The sequence below is a fragment of the Macrotis lagotis genome, chromosome 4 (assembly GCF_037893015.1).
Source record: "Macrotis lagotis isolate mMagLag1 chromosome 4, bilby.v1.9.chrom.fasta, whole genome shotgun sequence".
NCBI lineage: Eukaryota > Metazoa > Chordata > Mammalia > Peramelemorphia > Peramelidae > Macrotis > Macrotis lagotis.
Genome location: NC_133661.1, coordinates 86,024,321 through 86,043,826, shown reverse-complemented (window position 1 = coordinate 86,043,826; position 19,506 = coordinate 86,024,321). Strand labels below are relative to the sequence as shown.

The following is a 19,506-nucleotide window of genomic DNA, read 5'->3' as shown; positions in this document are numbered from 1 at the left end:
GTTTTCTTCTGTCTTACAGGAAATAGAAGAAAGACCTCAAATGGACACTTGTTTCTTCCTTGAAGGAGCCTATCTCCAAGATAAAACTATCTCCAGGATAAAATTCTATCTATTTGCTCTCTCACATATTGATTTGTCTGGGGATTTGAGACTGATGTGGAATCAACATCATGATGAAAAAATGAAGATGAAATACACCACTCACCTCCTGACAAAGGTGTGATAAGCTTAAACTACAAAACTAAAAAAAAATTTGAGCATGGCTAATATAGTCATTTGTCTTCACCAACTATACTTTCTCAAGAAACATAACAACCATATTAGTTTTAATCATGGTGCTCCAAGAGCTTGCTACAAATATCTTCACAGATCGTTTCCATTTTTCTTGGGCTTGTTTAGCTTCTAAATTCAAATATCCTTGAGATGATATATTTAATTGGGTCTCTTGCCAAGTTTTCTTTAATCTTTTATTTTCCTTCCACTGTTTTCTTCCTGATTTATGACTCTCCCACTACTTCTCTTCATAAAGTTTTTACATGGGCAGCTAGGTGACACAGTGAATAGAGCACTGGTCCTGGAGTCAGGAGGACCTGAGTTCAAATATGGCATCGGACACTTAATGAATAATTACCTAGCTGTGCGACTTTGAGCAAGTCACTTAACCCTATTGCTTTGCAAAAAAAGAGAGAGAAATGATAAAGATTTTACAAATAGTTTATAATCTAACCCAGTGATATCCATGCTTGCTGTATCTCTTCAGTTTGCAAATATGTTAAGTATTTGCTGACCAAGATCATTTTAAAAAAAATTCTTCCCAACTGTCAAGATTTAAAAAAAAAACTAAAATCAACTATCAAGATTTTTAAATCCAAGCTTCTAACTTGGATTAGAAGTCTTCAAAATTAGGAAAAGTTCAAAATGTGTCAGTTCTTCTTTAGTGGAAGGAAACTAAAGGGAGAAAGGAGATTAGTTAAAATGGCCATAAGCAAAAACCAGCCCTTTAAGAGAATATCAGAAAAAAAAATCATTAATGATGGTACTGATAATTTTGGACATGGGAGCACTAAGATGTTGCAGAAATAGCTGACTATGGAGAAGTTTAGCAACTAACAACTTCTGATTGAAATTAGATTGCTAATTGAGCTTCATGCCAATGGACAAATGGAATGCATTCACACCCTTGCAGTTGTGAATCAGTTCTCTCCAAATACATGTGGCTAAATCCTAGAGAAAATGAACATAAACAAGGTATTAAACAACATAATCAAGGAAGTCGGATGCAATAGAAAAGCAATATGATATAGCAGAAAGGATCTGGTGGTTAAAACTTGAATTCCATCCAAATTCCATCATATGTCAACTAACTGAACTTTGGCCAACTCACAGTTTTGTTATCAGTTTTTTTCAACTATGAAAGGGGGTGGGATTAAATTGATGATTTTAAGAAAGAAAGACAAAGGAAAAGAATTAGTATTCCTATAATGTCCACTATTTGCCAGGCACTTTATAAATATTAGTTCTAAACCTTATATCCTAAATATAAACTGAAACATAATTCAGGGAATTTCTAAATATTCTTTCCATGTGGTCTTATGCCAGATATCAGTGCACAGAATTCTAACCCTTCAGCTGAGCCACAGAAGGGAAGAAACTTTCCATGTTCTCAGATTCTGACAAATACTCAAGTACAGTGCCCTTAGTGACAATTGTCAGAAATAACAGTCCCAGAGTATAGGCCCTTGAAGTTCATATAAAGTGCAAATCATTTCAACTAACCAATGGGAAAATATCTAGTCACTGACTGAAATTCCAACCCTGTTGGGATGTGATCCTTCTTTGTGTCCAATCTAAGATATTAAGAAAAGTGCCACAAATGAGTCTCAGTGACTGTCATTCATCATTGATAGATACACCCAATTCCTAAGATCACTTTTGAAAAAGAGAAAAGAGGATGTATGATGCATCCATTTAACTTGTAAACAGGAGAATGTCAGAGGTTATAATTAATGGCTTTCCTAAGGTTTTTCTAAGTCCCTCCTCTCAAGTGGTCATTTCACTAGATGACATTGTCATCTCTGCTCTTCTCCTCCAACATATAGAATTTAATTATCCCAACCTAAAAGAGAAAAACAAACTCAGATCCCTTGCTTAGACACACACACACACACACACACACACACACACACACACACACACACTCACATACATATCTTGCTTAACACACTACATAGTGATGCTGTTAAGTCTTATTAAGACCTAACCACCCTGGACCAGCTAGGTGGTGCAAGCCCTGGAGTCAGGAGGACTTGAGTTCAAATCCAACCTCAGACACTTAATAATTGCCCAGCTACGTGAATTTGGGCAAGTCATCTTAACCCCATTGCCTTAAATAAATAAAATTTAAAAAAAAAGATCTAACCACCCTTAGTTCATCCGTCTTATAGAATTCTTCATGACCCTATGAGGTTTTTGTCATTTCTTTCTCCAGATAATTTTATAAATGATGAAACTGAGACAAATAGGGTAGTGTTTTTTCTCTATCTCTTTTTTCCCTAAAGATGGGGATAGAACTGGTCCTTATTGACTCTAGATACCTTCGCATCTTCTCCTTCCCATCTCCACCTCCCTGCCTTTCTTTTAAAAGAGTCTTGGAGAAGCTTGATCAGAAAGAGAAAGATGACATATCGAGAGAGAGAGAGAGAGAGAGAGAGAGAGAGAGAGAGAGAGAAAGAGTTTTCTGAATAATTTTCATAAATGGAGGGAAGCAGGATTCCCAACTTTATATTCAAGGCTCGACCCCTTTCTACCAAATACTGGTTACATAATGAACATATATAGTTTCCTGCAAGAAACTCATTTATCCAAGCCCATACAAAAACACAAAATCAAAACAGAAATCAGAGAAAATATAAATATGAGAATATACACCAGATGATATAGTGAAGGAGTTCTCTCATTAGCCATTCACCCACTCACCTCAGTTTGGGAGAGACAGAGATTCAGAGATAGAGAGAGAGAGAGAGAGAGAGAGAGAGAGAGAGAGAGAGAGAGAGATCTTTTCTAAGAAGTTCATCAAAATCTCTAGTGTAGCCACCTGTGGATAGGGACATCATGGAAAGTACATTGATCTCTCCCAGGGAGGGAAGGGTACCATACCAATGAAGTTTAGTTGGGCTGAAAAAAATGACCAATATGATAACGTAGGGAGTCAGAGACTATCGTCTCTTCTCTTGCACTGCTATTGAGGTAGACTGTGAGAGGACTATAAAACTTAACAATATTGGCTTAAAATAAAAATGGCATAAAATATAAATATTAGGATTTAACATAAACCTGTTGATCGAGATCATCATCCAAGATGACCACCCCAAACTGGGAGAGGGGAATATTTATCCAAAATGAAGGATATGGGAAAACATTCATCTCCTTGGTGGCCTGACAATGAAGGTTCCATAATCTTGCCCAGTTGCTCCTCAGAAACTCTAATCATTACACAATACTATCTGATGAATTGTTAACTCTTCCTGAACTTTAAACATCATGAGGGCAAGACAATTTTTCCAGCATCCTGATCATAGTCTTCCTGAGTTGATAATTAGCATAAAGGAGAAACAGGTCTTGACTTTTCACCTAGTGGCAAAAAAGTGACTGAGATATAACAACTGAGTTCTGTCAAAAGAAATCAGTCTTTATTAACAGGAATATAGTTTAGATTTCAACATTACCTTTTTTGGTCAAGGATGATGTCATTACATTTTTACATTAAGAGATGTAGAAAAAAATACAAAGGGCATGTTGGAGGAAGAGATCGCATCTCACACTTACAGTCAAGGAGCAATTAACAGAGATCAAAAGGCGGCAATCACCTTTGATTAAATAGCCCGTATATTCAAGTAATGCAAGAGAGAGAAAGTAAACAAAATACATGAGATTCTGGTTCATTTCTTCTACCTACTGGACACAACTGATCCAGAGCCTGTCAATGACCAGGTTTTTTCAATTACATTGAGGTTACTTGTAGGTATCTTCCTTTCTGGTAAGAGAAATATCTCAAATTAACAGATTGGGCAGCTAGGTGGCGCAGTGGATAGAGCATCAGCCCTGGAGTCAGGAGTACCTGAGTTCAAATTCAGCTTCAGACACTTAATAATTACCTAGCTGTGTGGCCTTGGACAAACCACTTAACCCTATTGCCTTGCAAAAAAACTAAAAAAAAAATTATCAGATCAAAAATTTATGATATTGGAACATCTTTGATTTGTCCATTGTAATACAGAGAAATTAATTATGTATAGAAAAATTGAGAACCACTAACAAAAATAACTTTCTTAATAAGAAGAATCATTTTTTGATTATTGTGTATTTAGTATCTAATTGTATTAAAACATGCTTTTGTCCACGCTTAAAAAGAACCAGAAAAAAATCTTAGCTGAAAATGGATTCCTCTAAAAAAATTAACAAAAATGAAAAAAAGAAAAAAGTTTTAAATAGACCATAGGTTATCCATTTTTGGATATATTTAGCACTAACATTCCTTTCCTTAAACTAGAATGTAAGATAGTTATTATAGAGAATCATATTCTGATTCATCATATTTGCTTAATATGATTTTTAGCATTTTTGAAAAGCTAAAGGATGTTAATTCTCATAGGAATAAGTAGCTGACAACAGATGTCAAGGCTAAACACTAGCTTAGCTGGCTATTAGAAATTGATAATTGCAAGCATATTATTTTTTGTACTGATCACCTGACATGATTTCAGGAATATGCCACAAAGACCAAGGATATAAGAAAGGAAAACATTTCTTTTTATTTAGATGTCAGTTTCCAGGTAAGGTTATATAAATGACCAAATGCCTTGGACCAGATTTTAAATCTGGTGAGATATTTCCAAATGTCTTAGAACTAAGAAACTATTTTCCTAGCCTTTCCCAATGAGCCTGTCACTGTAATATCCATGTCCTCATAGATATTGGTCCAACCTAAGTTTCAATACTAAGATTTAAATTGAAGGCCAATTTTCAGTTTCATGAGATTGTTAATGGTGAATTCCCATGATAAAGAGTAAATTCAGCTTTAAAGGATCAGGATATGTCATGGTTCCTATAATCTTAGCCAAAAAAATTTTTTTTAATTATTTTATTAAGAACCATTAATTATGCTTAAAAAGAGAAAAGAAAAAAGAAAAAATTTTCAAAAACTACTATTACAAATCATGTTATCAATCCTCCCTATGGGTCAGAGGAGTTCATGACACTACCTGTAGGCCAAAAGAAAGAAAGAAAAAAAACACAAAAAAGGAGGTGTTTAACAATCTTCATTCTTCCTCAAAGAGCAGGAAGGGAAGTAAGTTCCTTCAAACCTGTTTCATTTCACCAAGGTATCTCCACTTCTGCTCTTTGAGGGGAAAGAAAAATGACAGATATCATTATCTTATTCACCAAGGTAGTGGAACATTTTGGGGCAAATACCAGCCCTATTTCAAGCAGCATAAGAGAAATGATACCTATCATGCCAGTAATGGAAAAAAGGAGGGATCTAATCACATTCCCTGTGCCTGAGGGAAAGGCACTCAAAATATGGGGGAAATGAAGTAGTACCTGGATTTTTATTTTTGTATTCTGGTATTCTCCTTCATTGAGTAAGGGTACCATTTATTGAGTTCCTAGAAGTATAATTATAGAAAAGTCAGCTTTGAGAGAAAGTTATTATCATAGAAGTTTTTAGGCAAGGATTACTGATTGTAAACAAGTCCATATCCTTTTAAACAATAAGAAAAGCTTAGTGACTTTAAAATGATTTCAACTGGTGTTTCTAACTCCAAATGAAATAAAACTGTCATAAGAAAAATTAGATTTCCGAGTAGGGTGACACATGAATTATTATATTTCACTAAACATGATGTTTTCTTACTGAAATCTTATTTCTTCAAACAACAGGAAAAACATAGAGGTTTTCTTAACTTTAGCATAATGGATTTTACATAACTTGTTTTTATAAGTTTATTTACTTCTACCTAAATATATTCATATCATTCTCAAAAAAGACAATGAAATTATAATTGAATTAGAATTATATTTGAATTAGAATGATATATTTGTGATCAATACATAAATAAAATTTTTACCTGTCCCATGGAAATGGCAGCAATTTAGAATTGAAAACAGCAAAATTCTTTCTACTGACTGTAATTTAGAAGCATTTATCTAATGATAAAAGTTTCACAAATGGTAAATTTCTACTTTTACTACCTTGAAAAATAGAATCTTTTCTAGCAGGAACCTAGCTAATGAAAGGGACAAGACAGAAAAACTCCAAAGGAAACAGGCCTGTACTTTAGAGGTGGGTAAGGAGGGAGAGGGTGAATGAGATAAGAGAAACTGTGCAGCATGATCGCCAGAGGCAAAATTTTAAAAATGATCAAAAGAGAATTCCACATTGTTTTGAGTTACATTCAGAAAGCCAAAGGTCCATTATTAGCATTTAACTTCAACTGAGGTCCTCTTCCTCCACTGACCTAGGGCGAATTAGGAAATTGCTTTGTTGATAGCAAAATGTAGTTAGTTTTAAAAAGTTTCCTACAAGGTGCAGCTAGGTGGAGCAGTGGATAAAGCACCAGCCCTGGAGTCAGGAGTACCTGAGTTCAAATGTGACCTCAGACACATAATAATTACCTAGCTGGCCTTGGACAAGCCACTTAACCCCATTGTGTTGCAAAAAAAAAAACAAAACAAAAACCTCAAAACTTAAGAAAAAAGTTTCATATGGATGTTTATCTCAAATCCTTTTTCCTACTTTAAACCTGATTTACTTAAATAATTTCTAAAGGGAAAGAAGTGAAATAACCACACCTTTCCTTAACATGTTTTCACCTGGAGCTAAATCCTGAAATTTTTAAAATGATGATATACAAAATTAGACGATAATCTGCCATTTCATATTAATTTTCAATTCGCCTTTTTAAAACAATTAAAAATCCCAAACCCCAAAAAATAAAAGGAGTAATCTGCATTTTAGAATTTTCATTGCATTTAGACTAGGGCTAGAAATTGAACTCAGTTGCCCATGGATCTTATTTTTCCTAAATATTATCAAATAGAATTTTATTTTTTTAACTATGTAATTTTGTTTTATTTTGAGTTTTACAAGTTTTCCCCCAATCTCGCTTCCCTCCCCCAACCCCCCACAGAAGACAGTTTGCTAATCTTTACATCATTCCCATAGTATGCATTGATCTAAGTTGAATGTGATGAGAGAGATCATATCCTTATAGAAGAAGCATAAAGTATGAGATATAGCAGAATTACATAATAAGACAACATCAAATAGAATTTTAAATTAATAATTTAGCATTTTGTTTTAGATATATTACATTTACCTTAAAAATCAATAAATTTTCATAATTTATTCAAAGTGTAGGCACTATTTCAATAATAAATTACTCATAAAAATAGCAAAACATGGGGCGACTAGGTGGTACAGTGGATAGAGCACCAGCCCTGGAGTCAGGAGTACCTGAGCTCAAATCCAGTATCAGACACTTGATAATTACCTAGCTGTGTAGCCTCGGGCAAGCCACTTAACCCCATTGCCTTGCAAAAACCTAAAAGAAAAAAAAAAACAGTAGCCACACAACATTTCCACATTGTATCGTGAGGGACAAGACATTTCTTAAAATTTATACCAGGTTTTTTACAATATATATACATATATATATATATATATCAAAATCCACAGTATATTTTAAACAATCCTTAATTTGTAATTTGCATAACTTTAAAATATTCAATGTCAAATTACCTCTCTATTATTTTGAGTCCCATATTCTTAAAACAAACTTTGCTTTATAAAAGCCTGTAATATAGAGGGAGGTGGAGAGGGGTGAGGGTGAATGAGATAAGAGAAACTGTGCATCCTGATTGCCAGAGGCAAAATTTAAAAAAAAATAAATGGACATTTTTACCCAAACTGTACCTGGGAAAAACAGACTCTCTCTCTCTCTCTCTCTCTCTCTCTCTCTTCAAAACTGCAATTTCTGGATAAATATAATCCATGGCACCTAAAAGGCAGATATTAAAAGAGAAATTCTAATTTCTCCCCCTCCCTCCCTTTTTTATAATGGGGGCAAATCAGAGAAGCGAAATGAAGTGGCTAGAAGCCACTTTCCTGGCAGAGGAGGAAAAATAAAAACAGACACAGATTTCACCAAATCAAGACAGAGAAAATACAGGAGGAAACTAAAACAACCAATCAAGGCACAAAACACAAAAACAAACCAAGTACTAACATTTTTTAAGAGAGCAAAAACAACTTTTAAAAAAAAAAATCTCACCATTCACTAGCCATCAATATCTCCAAGGGAAAAAAAGACAAGATTCCTCCTGCAAGCCTTCCTTAAACTCCTTAGGTCTGTTTAACTAAAAACATTGTTTGCTTTAAGTGAAAGAGAAAGGGAGGCAAGTAGTTTCAGGTCATGTGAAGAAATTCCTTCTCTAAGCTCTCATTCTAAACTCTAGAACTAGTTATAGCAGAAATACTAATATTAAGAAGGGAAACAAATAAACACAGATGCCTGAACAGGCACAGAAACAAAAGGGAGGGTTACCTAAACAAAGTCTCGCTTCTAGGGGTGCCAAATGCACAACTCCCCAAAATACAAAAGGCACAGACAACACAACACTTTGCTCTCATCCCAGAGGCCCCCAAAAGACACAAATAGAGTGCACCCTCCAAAAATTCTCACTCTAGAGAGGTACCCAAAACAGTAAACAATTGTTCAAAAAAGATACAGACAACCCAAGGGGGACTCTGATTTACTCTTGTACCCCAAATAAATTCTCACTTTAGGGGCACCTATGCCCCAAATAAATTCTCACTTTAGGGGTGCCTATGCCCAAAACAGAGAAAATTCTTACACCAGCCCCAAAGAAGCAAGAATTGCCATTAAACTCTAAAGTAAATTCCAGAGAATATTTCAACTTCAAGCAAAAACAAAGGCTCAAAAATAGAGCAACTTGAGTTGAAAAAGTGGAGGACTCACTTATTGCAAAGCCAGTTTTGACTTGGCTCAAAATCTGTCCCAGTTTTTTTTAATAGATATTCCATATCCAGCATTGTTAAAAGGGGTCTACCCATTTCCAAGTCAAAATTGTCTTCTTCCACTTCTGTCAACTAAAACATGAGTTCAGAAAAAAAAAAAAAAAAAGCAAGGACTTGAAAAGTTACAGAACTTTTTCCTTCCAATTAGCATGTCTGGGTGAAGACTGAGGACTTGTCCCTTCCTAAAATTCCTGTCCATATCTTCTTGTCATGGCACAAAAACTGTAAACCTTAAAAAACAGAGTTAAAATTAAAATGACAGAATATATAGGTTAGACATGAAGTTTTATTTTCTGGAATTTACCATAAAGTTATATGTCCAAGATGACCAGCCTGAACTGAAAGAGAGAGGACTATTTACTCAAAAACAAAGGATAGGGGAAATCATTGACCTTCTTGGTGGTCTGACTATAATGGTCACACTTCATAAAGCTGCCCAATTGCTCCTCCTTATACAATTCTATCCAATAAATTACATTCTCTTCCTGAACTTTAAGCATCATGACAGCAGGACCAGTCTTCCGGAATCCTGATCTTTGTCTTCCTGACTTTTTAATTAATGTAGGGGGAGATACTCACAGATCTTGACTTCTCACCTAGTGATGAAGGTGACTGAGTTGTAAAGGTTAAATCAAAAGAATCAGCCTTTATTACCACAAATACAGTTCATATTTCAACAGAAACAGAACAGCAGATACTCAGACCCTACACCATGCCAAACCAAGACACAAGGTTCTTTACAATCTTTAAAGAGCAATATTGAAAGATTGGTAGAACAACAGTTTAACAAAAAGAGAATCACTCAGTCAGTCAATCAATCAATCAATCAATCAATCAATATTAGCCTCCTACTATGTAGTATGCTAAGTGTTGGAAATACAAAAAGAGGCAAACCACAGTCTCTGACTCAAGGAGCTTACAATCAAATGGAGGAGATACTATCCAAATAAATTTATATAAATTAAGTTAGATACCAGGTAAGTAGGAAATAACTAACAGAGTAAAGTTGCTAGAATTAAGAAAAATTAGGACCTCCTGTAGAAGATGGCACTTTAGTTAGAATTTTTGCAAACTCAAAAGGTTAATAGAACTGAAGAAGGAAAGCATTCCAGGGATGGAAGATGGCCAGACAAAATTAAAAAAAAATAGTGCCACTGGAGAACACTGTCCCAAAAGTTTCAATGAGATCATATACCACTTCAGAAGGACAATTCCCTTTAAAAAGGAAAGGAAGAAATCAACAATAATAAAGAAAACAGTACAAAGACTGAGGTCTGTTTGTGGCTACTGTACCTACCTGCAGTTGTGTGAAAATAAAACAAAAGGGGAGACAAAGGAATTGGCCCCAACCAATCACAGAACTGGGAGAGATCTCCCAACCTGATCAGTCCTGAGATTGGAACAGCTCTGCTCCAACTAGTTCTGGGTTGACCTAGGATTCCTGATCTCTGCAAATGCACTTGCTTAATGAGGTAGATACATATTACTATTCATTCCTCCTCTGATGATTGAATATATCAATTAGATTATAACCCTGACAATTCAGATCAAGGACTGGCTCAGAGGGGAGGAGAAAGTCTTTCAAACTGTATATAAGATTGGACAGAATTCCCATAGCTTTAGACTATCAATTCAGAAAATATACCCTACCTAAGTCTGACCTGAAGCCAATAGCTCCTACTTCAGTGGGACCTTGAACAAGATCAGGAGAGGAAATGTCCTATTGAAGGAAAAACTGAACTTTTAAAATGAGAAATTTAGAAGGGAAGAACCTCTGAATCTCCCCAATATATTTATTATTAATAATAACTTCTCATAACATACTAGCTGTTTAATCAATGTTTGTTGAATTAAATTGAATTGTTAATGTGAATTAAAAGCCATTTTGAAAGTCAGGGGTCATATGGAAGTCAGTTCCTGTTTTATAAGACCCAATGGTAGTTAAGTTATCTGGGCAATGTTGAAAAAGGAAAACATTCAGCACCTATGCTTAGGCCATCTTGAAGAAAATAGCACAGCCTGGAGAAATAGAATTCATTTATTTATTTTTAGGCTTAATTAAGATCTTAGAAATGGACTACTCAAGTCAACAGTGGACTATATCAAAGTACCTTAACTGTTGCCAGAGACCAGTGGCCATAATCTTGACTTCGGACAGCAGAATTAACTGCTTGCATGTTGAGTCATAATGAGCACAACTTATTTTCATTTCAGAGCTATTTAGTAAGGTATTTGTAACCAGAAAGAGTAAAAATCAGAGTCTGGGGCTATCTATTCAAATCAAGCAAACAAGAATTTTTCTAAAACCTTTGACAATCATAAGTAAATCCAACAATGAAACTGCTGAGGGCTTGTATATGGCTAGTTCCCTAGATCCTATAAGATTTTCTTGAATTAAAAAGTAACCTATTTGAAGAGGGACAAAAAAATTGTAGATAATATAAAAAATAGTAATCAATAAAAAATTTAAGCAGCCTAAGTAGATGTGTCAAATACACAGCTATATCACACATACACACCTTTATCATTCCCAGGGGCTGCTGAAACAACTTAAAATGAAATTGGAAAATACTTAATAAACAAAAAGTTAATGAAACATAGATAATGTTTATTTTCTCAGACTGATCTGAGTAAAGCACAATTGGCAGGAATCCTCCTATTGGCCCAAATTTGGAATTTCTTTTGTTGTCTGATTAGATCTCAGTCTGGGTAAGTCTTTGCCAAAGATATGTCACATTACTTGATTCCTGGATGAGGAAGTTGAAAGAGGGACTAAGTCCCAATATAATAATTAGTAATTAATACAAGAAATAATCATTTCTTTCACTCTGTTCAACTATAAAATGGAAATAATAATAACACATATCCTCAAGGGTTATTGTGAGGCTCAAACAAATATTTGCGAACTTGGCACAGTATGCCGAGAAATAAAGAAATGTTTATTCACTACCTCCCTTCCATCCCATGTGGAAAGGGTATTTGAAACAATCTAGTCCAACCTACTCACTATACTTATTAAAGAAAAAGGAGACTAAAAGATGTTGAATGAGGTTGCCTCAGACTACTGAGTTAATTAGCAGCTAAAGAACAAATTTCACTTCATAATTGTGCCCTGGTCATTTAAACCTAATACAAACAGACCTTTATGAAATAGTGAAAATTCATTTAATACTATAATTATTAATTTGACTCTAAAGTTGATTTTTTCAGCAATTCAGCTAAAAGCACATTGAATACATTTATTTAAATGCAGAAATTGGCCTTTATCCTATCCTCTCACTTCCCTTAGAGTGTTTAAAAGTGGCCAAGAATCAACATATATGTTCTTATTAATTAATTTAAAATAACAGATTTCCTGCTGCCACAAATGAAGTAGAAAGAGATTTTAAAGGATTTTCTAACAATTCCTGGACTGTTTTTTTATCTGTTACCTGTCATAAGATAACCACATCTTTCAGCTAGGTGCTTACTGTGGTGTAAATCAGTGCTCTTTAAAAGAGGAACATTGTCAGGTAAGTAGCTGACTTATGGAAGTCAAGAAGACTCCTTTTCCTGAGTTCAAATCTGGCCTTAGATGCTTACTAGCTATATGACTCTGGACAAGTCACTTTACCCTGTTTGCCTTCATTTCCTCATCTGTAAAATGAACTGGAGAAGGAAATAGCAAAACACTCCAGTATCTTTCCAAAGAAAACTTCAAGGAAAGTCCTGAAGAGTTGGACGCCGCAGAACAACATCAATGTCAAAATCAACAATCCAAAATAAATCTTTTTTTGTTTTCCTCCACCAAAAAGCTCTTCTTCCTAACTTCCTGTTCCTGTTGGAAGTACTAGTGTAGTATCTGGCTCACTTTCTGCACTAGTTCACTCATTTGCAACCTACAGGAACATCAGCAGGTCTAGAGTTGCCAGATATTCAGAGATGGACCACATGCATGTAGCAATGGTTTATCAGTCATCTCAAGATGCTAGAAGTAAGCCTATTGTTTGGGGGAGAGGCAGCATACTTCTACTACCCTCCCTTTGTAGTAGAAACTTGGATAAGTTGAGCAGGCTTCTAGGGTGTTCCATTTATTGTGGTGGTTCATCCCCAAACTTACGCAGGAGTTCAGCCCAAACTGATATTTTTCATACTTTCAGGACTTAAGTTATTTTAAAAAATTGGCCTGGGAAGGTGAGGGTTTAGGAGATGTTTTCCTGAGTTTCTGTTGCTACAGGGGAGATGTATTTTTATATTCCTAGTATTCCTGCATTGTGTACTTTTAATATTTAATTAAGTAGCTTATTTGGATTTTAGTGTTTCATTTTTTAAAACCCTGGACCTGCTGGACCAAACTAAATTTAGGTGTACTCTGTCATATTTGGTATTTTGGACAGTTAGATTTTTATTTTGTTTAAGAAACCAAGGAAGGTCTGTGAGGAAAGGCCAAACTGACATTTAGTCCTTTGAAAGACAGGTTATTGCATTCTGTCACCAGATAGCACTTGCTGCTGCTTGCCTGTTCCTGTCCTGATACAGCACCATAGTGAGGAGGAATTGAAACCAATTTAAGGTCAAAAGGCTTCTGCAGCAGGCAGACCCTCTCCAATAGTCCTGTTTCCTATCACTCAGATGGGGGGGGGAGGGGAAGGTAGAAGGATTCTGGTAAAAATCAGTGAAAAGGATGCTGCCTTCTCACTCTAGTGAGCCTAATTGTGCAGTTCATGCTACCAATAATTTGATTGGCTGATGTTATCCTCTTCAAAACTGAAGGACTAGTAGTATTAGTAGTTTCCCAAAAATCTTGTTAAATTCATTTTTCACCAGAGGAAAATACTGTGGAAGAGATAGTACAAAAAAAATTATTATGAGAGATTGGCTAGTTAGAAATTGTCTTTATTCTCACTGGCAAAAGCCATGTCTTCTTCAATTTCTCCTCTCCAAAATCTGATCCACTCTTACTGCTAAGAGGTTTGTTAGAACAATGATAACAAATTCAATAGAAAGAGTCCTTCAAGAACATATTAAAAACAACAGAAAATAACATTATCAATGAAAAGCTAGATAGATCAGTGGATGAAGGGCCAGATCTGGAGTCTAAAAGACTTCTCTTCCTGAATTCAAATTTAACCTCAAACACTTACTAACTTGCCAAAAAGTATGCTTCTCAAAATTATATTTCTGGTAAAAGATTGATTTCTTTAGAGAGTACTCAGCTTCATATTAGTCACCTTGTTAGCCTGGTAGGAAATTAAGATTTCTAGGTTATCTCCTCCTATGTCAATTATAAATTCAGGAGGACAATGCTCAGATCGAAGGAAGACTTGTCCTGCCAGGAAGAGACAAGACATCAGATAGTATTGTGCAAGGATGATAGTCTTTGAAGAGCATTTGGGAAACTTAATGTTGTGCAACCTTCAGGGTCAGGCCACAAAAAAAGGCTTATAATTTTTCCTATTCTTTGCTTTTGCACCAAAGATCCATTCTTTGTCAATTCGGGTGTGATCATTACCTCAATGGCCATCACCTATAGGTTAGAGGTATGATCTTAGAGAATAAAACAATAATATCTAACCCATATTTTCTATCATTTTATTTTAAGCCCATACAATTTTATAGTTCACAAGCTCTATGAGCCAGGACAAGTCCCTTAATTCTGTTTACCTAAGTTTCCTCCTCTGTAAAATAAGCTGGAGAAGAAAATGGCAAACTACTCTATTATTTCTACTAAGAAATCTGCAGTTGGGGACGTGAAGATTTTGACACAGCTGAAACTACTGAACAGCAAAAACAACACTATCAATGTTGTGTTGCATTTTTTTTTTGTTAAACATCTCTGAATTGCATTTTAATTTGTTTCTGAAGCACTAGGGAGTTTTGCATCCAAGACTCACTGACACCCTGTATTAAAAGGAAAGCAAAAAATTCAGAACTAGTGCAGATTAAGCTCCTAGAAGGCTTAAAGATAGTCCTTTGGCCTGCAAAAGTTCTGTATCCAGAAGTAGCAAGACTGGAGGACAGAGGTTTTCCCTAACACTCTGCCTTTAGATACAGGAGAGAACTGACAATACAACACTCCAAACCTCAAATATTCAAAAAAGACCAAACCTCAAGAGTTCAGTAGCAACACAAGAACTCAGAGAAACCAGGGTAAGACCCAAAGCCTGATTTCAGAATGAAAGATGGAGAGATGAACAAATAAACATTATCCATTATTAAACATTATTGCATATATATCAAACTCCATAAAAATTGCCAGTAGTCCAAAGGGGGAAAATGGATTTTCCAAAAACAACTACATGAAAACCTAGAAAAATTAAGCAAGAAATGAAATGAAAAGGAGACAGTAAGGAAATGAAAAGAAAATTAAAATGGATTTTCCACAAGAAGCTATATGAAAAACTAAGCAAGATATGAAAGGAAGGAAAAAAGAAATGGAAAGAAAATGAAATAAAAGCTCTTGAGGAAAAGTATTAAAAAAGAGAATAGCTTAGAAAAGAAAGTGGTAAACTTTATCCAAGAAATAAAACCAGAATATACCAGAGAGAAATTAATAACTCAATGACCTAGAAACATTAGAACTAAATAAAAAGCTAAAGATAGATGAATATCTGAATAATATCAAAATAGTTTAACTGACTTTGAAAACAGATCAAAGAGAAGGAAAATTTATGAATAATTTGACTCCATTAAAACTATGGTAAAATACAAATACAAATCTAGACAACATTTTTGAAGAAATCACAAATGAAAATGGAAAATATATTAGAACCAGAGGTTAAAGTAAAGAAAGAATCCACCAATCAGTTCCTGTAAGGCAAAAATCTAGATTTCTCAGATCAAAGAAAAAAATATTGCAAGTATTCAGAACAGAGTTCATTCAAGTAAAGCTACTGAAGATTACACAAGAGCTGGAAGCTTCTACCAAAAACTAGAGGGAACTCTTGTAATACTATATGTCAAAAGGCAAAAAAAGATAGGTATATATGGTATGTCAGGCACTATATTAACATTGGCCATATAAAGAAAGGCACAAACCATCCCTGTCTTCAAGGAGCTCACATTTGAATTAATCAATTGATTTTTTATTTATTTAAGACAATGGGGTTAAGTGACTTGCCCAAGGTCACATAGCTAGGCAATTTATTAAGTGTCTGAGGTCATATCTGAACTCAGGTCCTCCTGACTCCAGGGCCGGTGCTCTATCCACTGTGCCACCTAACTGCCGCCCAGGAGCTCACATTTTAATGGTGGAGACAGCATATAAATAATTAGGCCTGCTTTGTACAGACAGAACACTTAGAAGGAAATCTCAAGTGGATAAAGCACCGGCCTTGGGTGGATAAAGCACCAGCCCTGGAGTCAGGAGTACTTCAGTTCAAGTCTGACCTCAGACACTTAATAATTACCTAGCTGTGTGGCCTTGGGCAAGCCACTTAACCCCATTTGCCTTGTAAAAAAAAAAAACATAAAAAAGGAAGGAAATCTCAAAGGAAAGACATCAACATTAAATAAAACTAGAAAAAGCTTTTTACCTAAATTCCTAGCTGGTAAGATTTTGACTGAGACTTGAAGGAAGCTGGGATGCAGAAGGTGGAGATGATGAGAAGAAAAGCATTCAGGTATTTGGGACAGACACTAAAAATTCCTTGGGTTAAGGGGTGAGGAACAAAAAAACAAGTTCAGCATCACTGGAGTACAGGTGGGTAGTAAGAAGATATGTGAGGTGGGGGCGGCTAGGTGGCGCAGTGGATAGAGCACCAGCACTGGAGTCAGGAGGACCTGAGTTTAAATCCAGCCTCCTAATAATTTCCTAGCTGTGTGGCCTTGGGCAAGTCACTTAACTCCGTTTGCCTTGCAAAAACCTTAAAAAAAAAGAAGATATGTAAGGTGCAAAACTGGGATGGCATTAGATTATGAAAGACTTAAAAGTCAAATAGAATTTTTATTTTTTATCCTAAAGGTCAAAATTAGGAAGTTACTGAAGTTTATGGCTATATTTGTTGTTTTGTGTTTATTTGCTTGTTTTGTTGGGGGGATGTTTGTTTTATTGAAGAAGGTGACAGAATAAGACTTGAGGTTTAGGATGATCACTTTGATAGCTGAAGGGAAGAAGGACTAGATTAGAGGAACCTGAAGCAGGGAAGGAAGGGCAGAGAAAACAGACATTTATTAATCAACTATTATTCTATCTCATTTGATCCTCTTCATAGCCACTGTCCTCATTTTATATTTGAGGAAATTAAGGCAAACAAAGACTAAGTGATTTGCTCTGGATCACAAAGATAGTGTGAATCCTAAAATTGTAAGAAACTTAAAAGCATAGAGTAAAAATAGCACAACAGAAAAATATAGATTAGACATGAAGTTTTATTTTCTGGGATTTACCAATAAACGTATAGTGTAAGAAGATACAAGGAGCGAGAAGGCAAAAGGTCCAAGATGAAATAAGAATTCTTAACTATAGTCAGTCATTCTGGAGAGCACAGTAGAAAGGGTGGGTGGGTGGATCTGGACAACAAAGTGGGGGGGGGTCTGGTTAAGGGGGGATGGGGGAAAGGGAGCAAGTAGTGAGGAACAGAATGGGATTTGGAGAATGGCATCCAAAATTTCAGAATAATTGGGATGGGAGAGTATGACTAATATTCTAAACACTGAGATGTGAATTACCACATCCTAGTAAATGGAAATAAATCCTCTGAAGGAAGAAGAAGGTGGCAAATGATGATGTTGAGTCTAAGAAAGCCCAAGAGATCCAATGACAATAAGTAGGAACACATGAAAGTGCAGCCTTAGGAACTGAACAGAAAGTAGAATCTGAGATTTCAAGGTGGGTCTGACCTAACCTTCTGAGCACTGGAAGAAGTCCTGGTGCAAAGACAGAAACCATAAGTCTGAGACCTGGGCATAGGGCCGGTATAGCATACTCTGGGAAGAATCGGAAACAAGAAAGACAGTAAACATGCTGGGTCAAGGCTGATAACAGGATGTGGGCAAAAGGCAGGCAGACAGGTGCCCTAAATCTAAAGCTGTAAGAGAACTTTTTTTTTTGGCTTTTGCAAGGCAATAAGGTTCAATGATTTGCCTGAGGTCATGTAGCAAAGTAAATATTCAGTGTCTGAGCTGGATTTGAACTCAGGTTCTCCTGACTCCAGAGTCACTGCTCTCTATCCACTGCACGTTCTAACAGCCCCTCTAAGAGAACTTCTAAGAGAGATTATAGGCGTGAGGGTAGAGACCCCTGGACACTGGGACTGAATTTCAGAAGCAGCATCACTTGGTAAGTCTCAGAGACAAAACAGAGGATACTGGTCCAATGTACATAGGGTGTCTGGTTCCCTAATTGTGGCTTAGAAATAAAATATCTGTTCATTTGAAGGGTACTATACTTCCTTTTCTCGACCCCTTAACAACCAGTGGTATCAAGATCTAATAGAAAGCAAGCCACTAAGGATCCCTACAGTTCACAAATTGACTCAATTTTAAAATATGAATTTATCTCCATTTTATTGCATTTTCTTTTGTTAAATATTTCCCAATTATATTTTAATCTGGTACAGGTTGTTCTGAATGGGTAGTGAGTCACATGATACTTACAGGCTATGTTTTTGTGTTTGACATCTCTGCCTTTCATGACATTGCATTCTTCTTGTCATTCTGGTTTTAAATAAACCAAGATATTTTTCTTAAATATCTTCTAAATCATTCTGCTCCAGACAAAGTTCCTTGCCTTTTAAGTTTTTTAAATCTTGTTGTTTTTGTTTTTGTTTTTGTTTTTTTGCAAAAGTTGATTCAGTAGGAAGGGAGGCATTTAGAAAGGAAAATGATGAAAACCCAAATATATGAGTATATTACTCCAATTCTTATTCCAGTCTTTGTCAGAGCTCTCAAAATTCACTAATGAAGTTTCCCTTTCCCCAGGTTCATTGTGAATCAGATTCACTTTTCAGTTCCTATTGTGGTTTTCACAGACACAATCCTTCACCGCATAGTTTCACTTTCCAGTTTCTATTCCTGTTTTCATTGTCACAACCCCTCATGGCTCTTTGCCCCCTCCCCCACACCATATTTTCACTTTCCAGTTTCTATTCCTGTTTTCATTGTCACAACCCCTCATGGCTCTTTGCCCCCTCCCCCACACCATATTTTCACTTTCCAGTTTCTATTCCTGTTTTCATTGTCACAACCTCTCACTATTTTGTGCCCCCACTCCCAACCCCCAAACACACATTCAGTTTCACTTTCCTATTTCTATTCCAGCCTTCATAACTGAAACCCTATATAAGTTTCAAAACAGATTCTATTCACTGCTTGGTTTCTCCTTTGAATAGCACCGACTTGAATTGTCTTGAGAAGCCATCAGACAAGTAAGTATACTGGGCTTCTGAAGAAGAAATCAGACTCTTTTAAATCCCTTCAGAACCAGA

The 19,506-nt window shown here is 35.7% G+C and overlaps 1 protein-coding gene and 1 long non-coding RNA gene across 2 annotated transcripts in view; one reads left to right on the top strand and one right to left on the bottom strand.

The window, feature by feature from the left end:
- Positions 1–6,136: 6,136 nt before the first annotated feature.
- Positions 6,137–19,506, bottom strand: part of LOC141521167 (uncharacterized) — a 115,889-nt gene continuing 102,519 nt past the window's right edge. Inside the window, exon 4 of the long non-coding RNA XR_012477859.1 lies at positions 6,137–7,604. This is a non-coding gene — a long non-coding RNA (uncharacterized LOC141521167). The remainder of the gene's footprint in view (positions 7,605–19,506) is intronic.
- The window catches only part of LOC141521163 (interferon-induced protein with tetratricopeptide repeats 1-like), a 28,288-nt gene continuing 28,105 nt past the window's right edge, over positions 19,324–19,506 (top strand). Inside the window, exon 1 of the mRNA XM_074233407.1 lies at positions 19,324–19,446. The gene's annotated coding sequence lies outside the window, so the exon portion shown is untranslated. The remainder of the gene's footprint in view (positions 19,447–19,506) is intronic.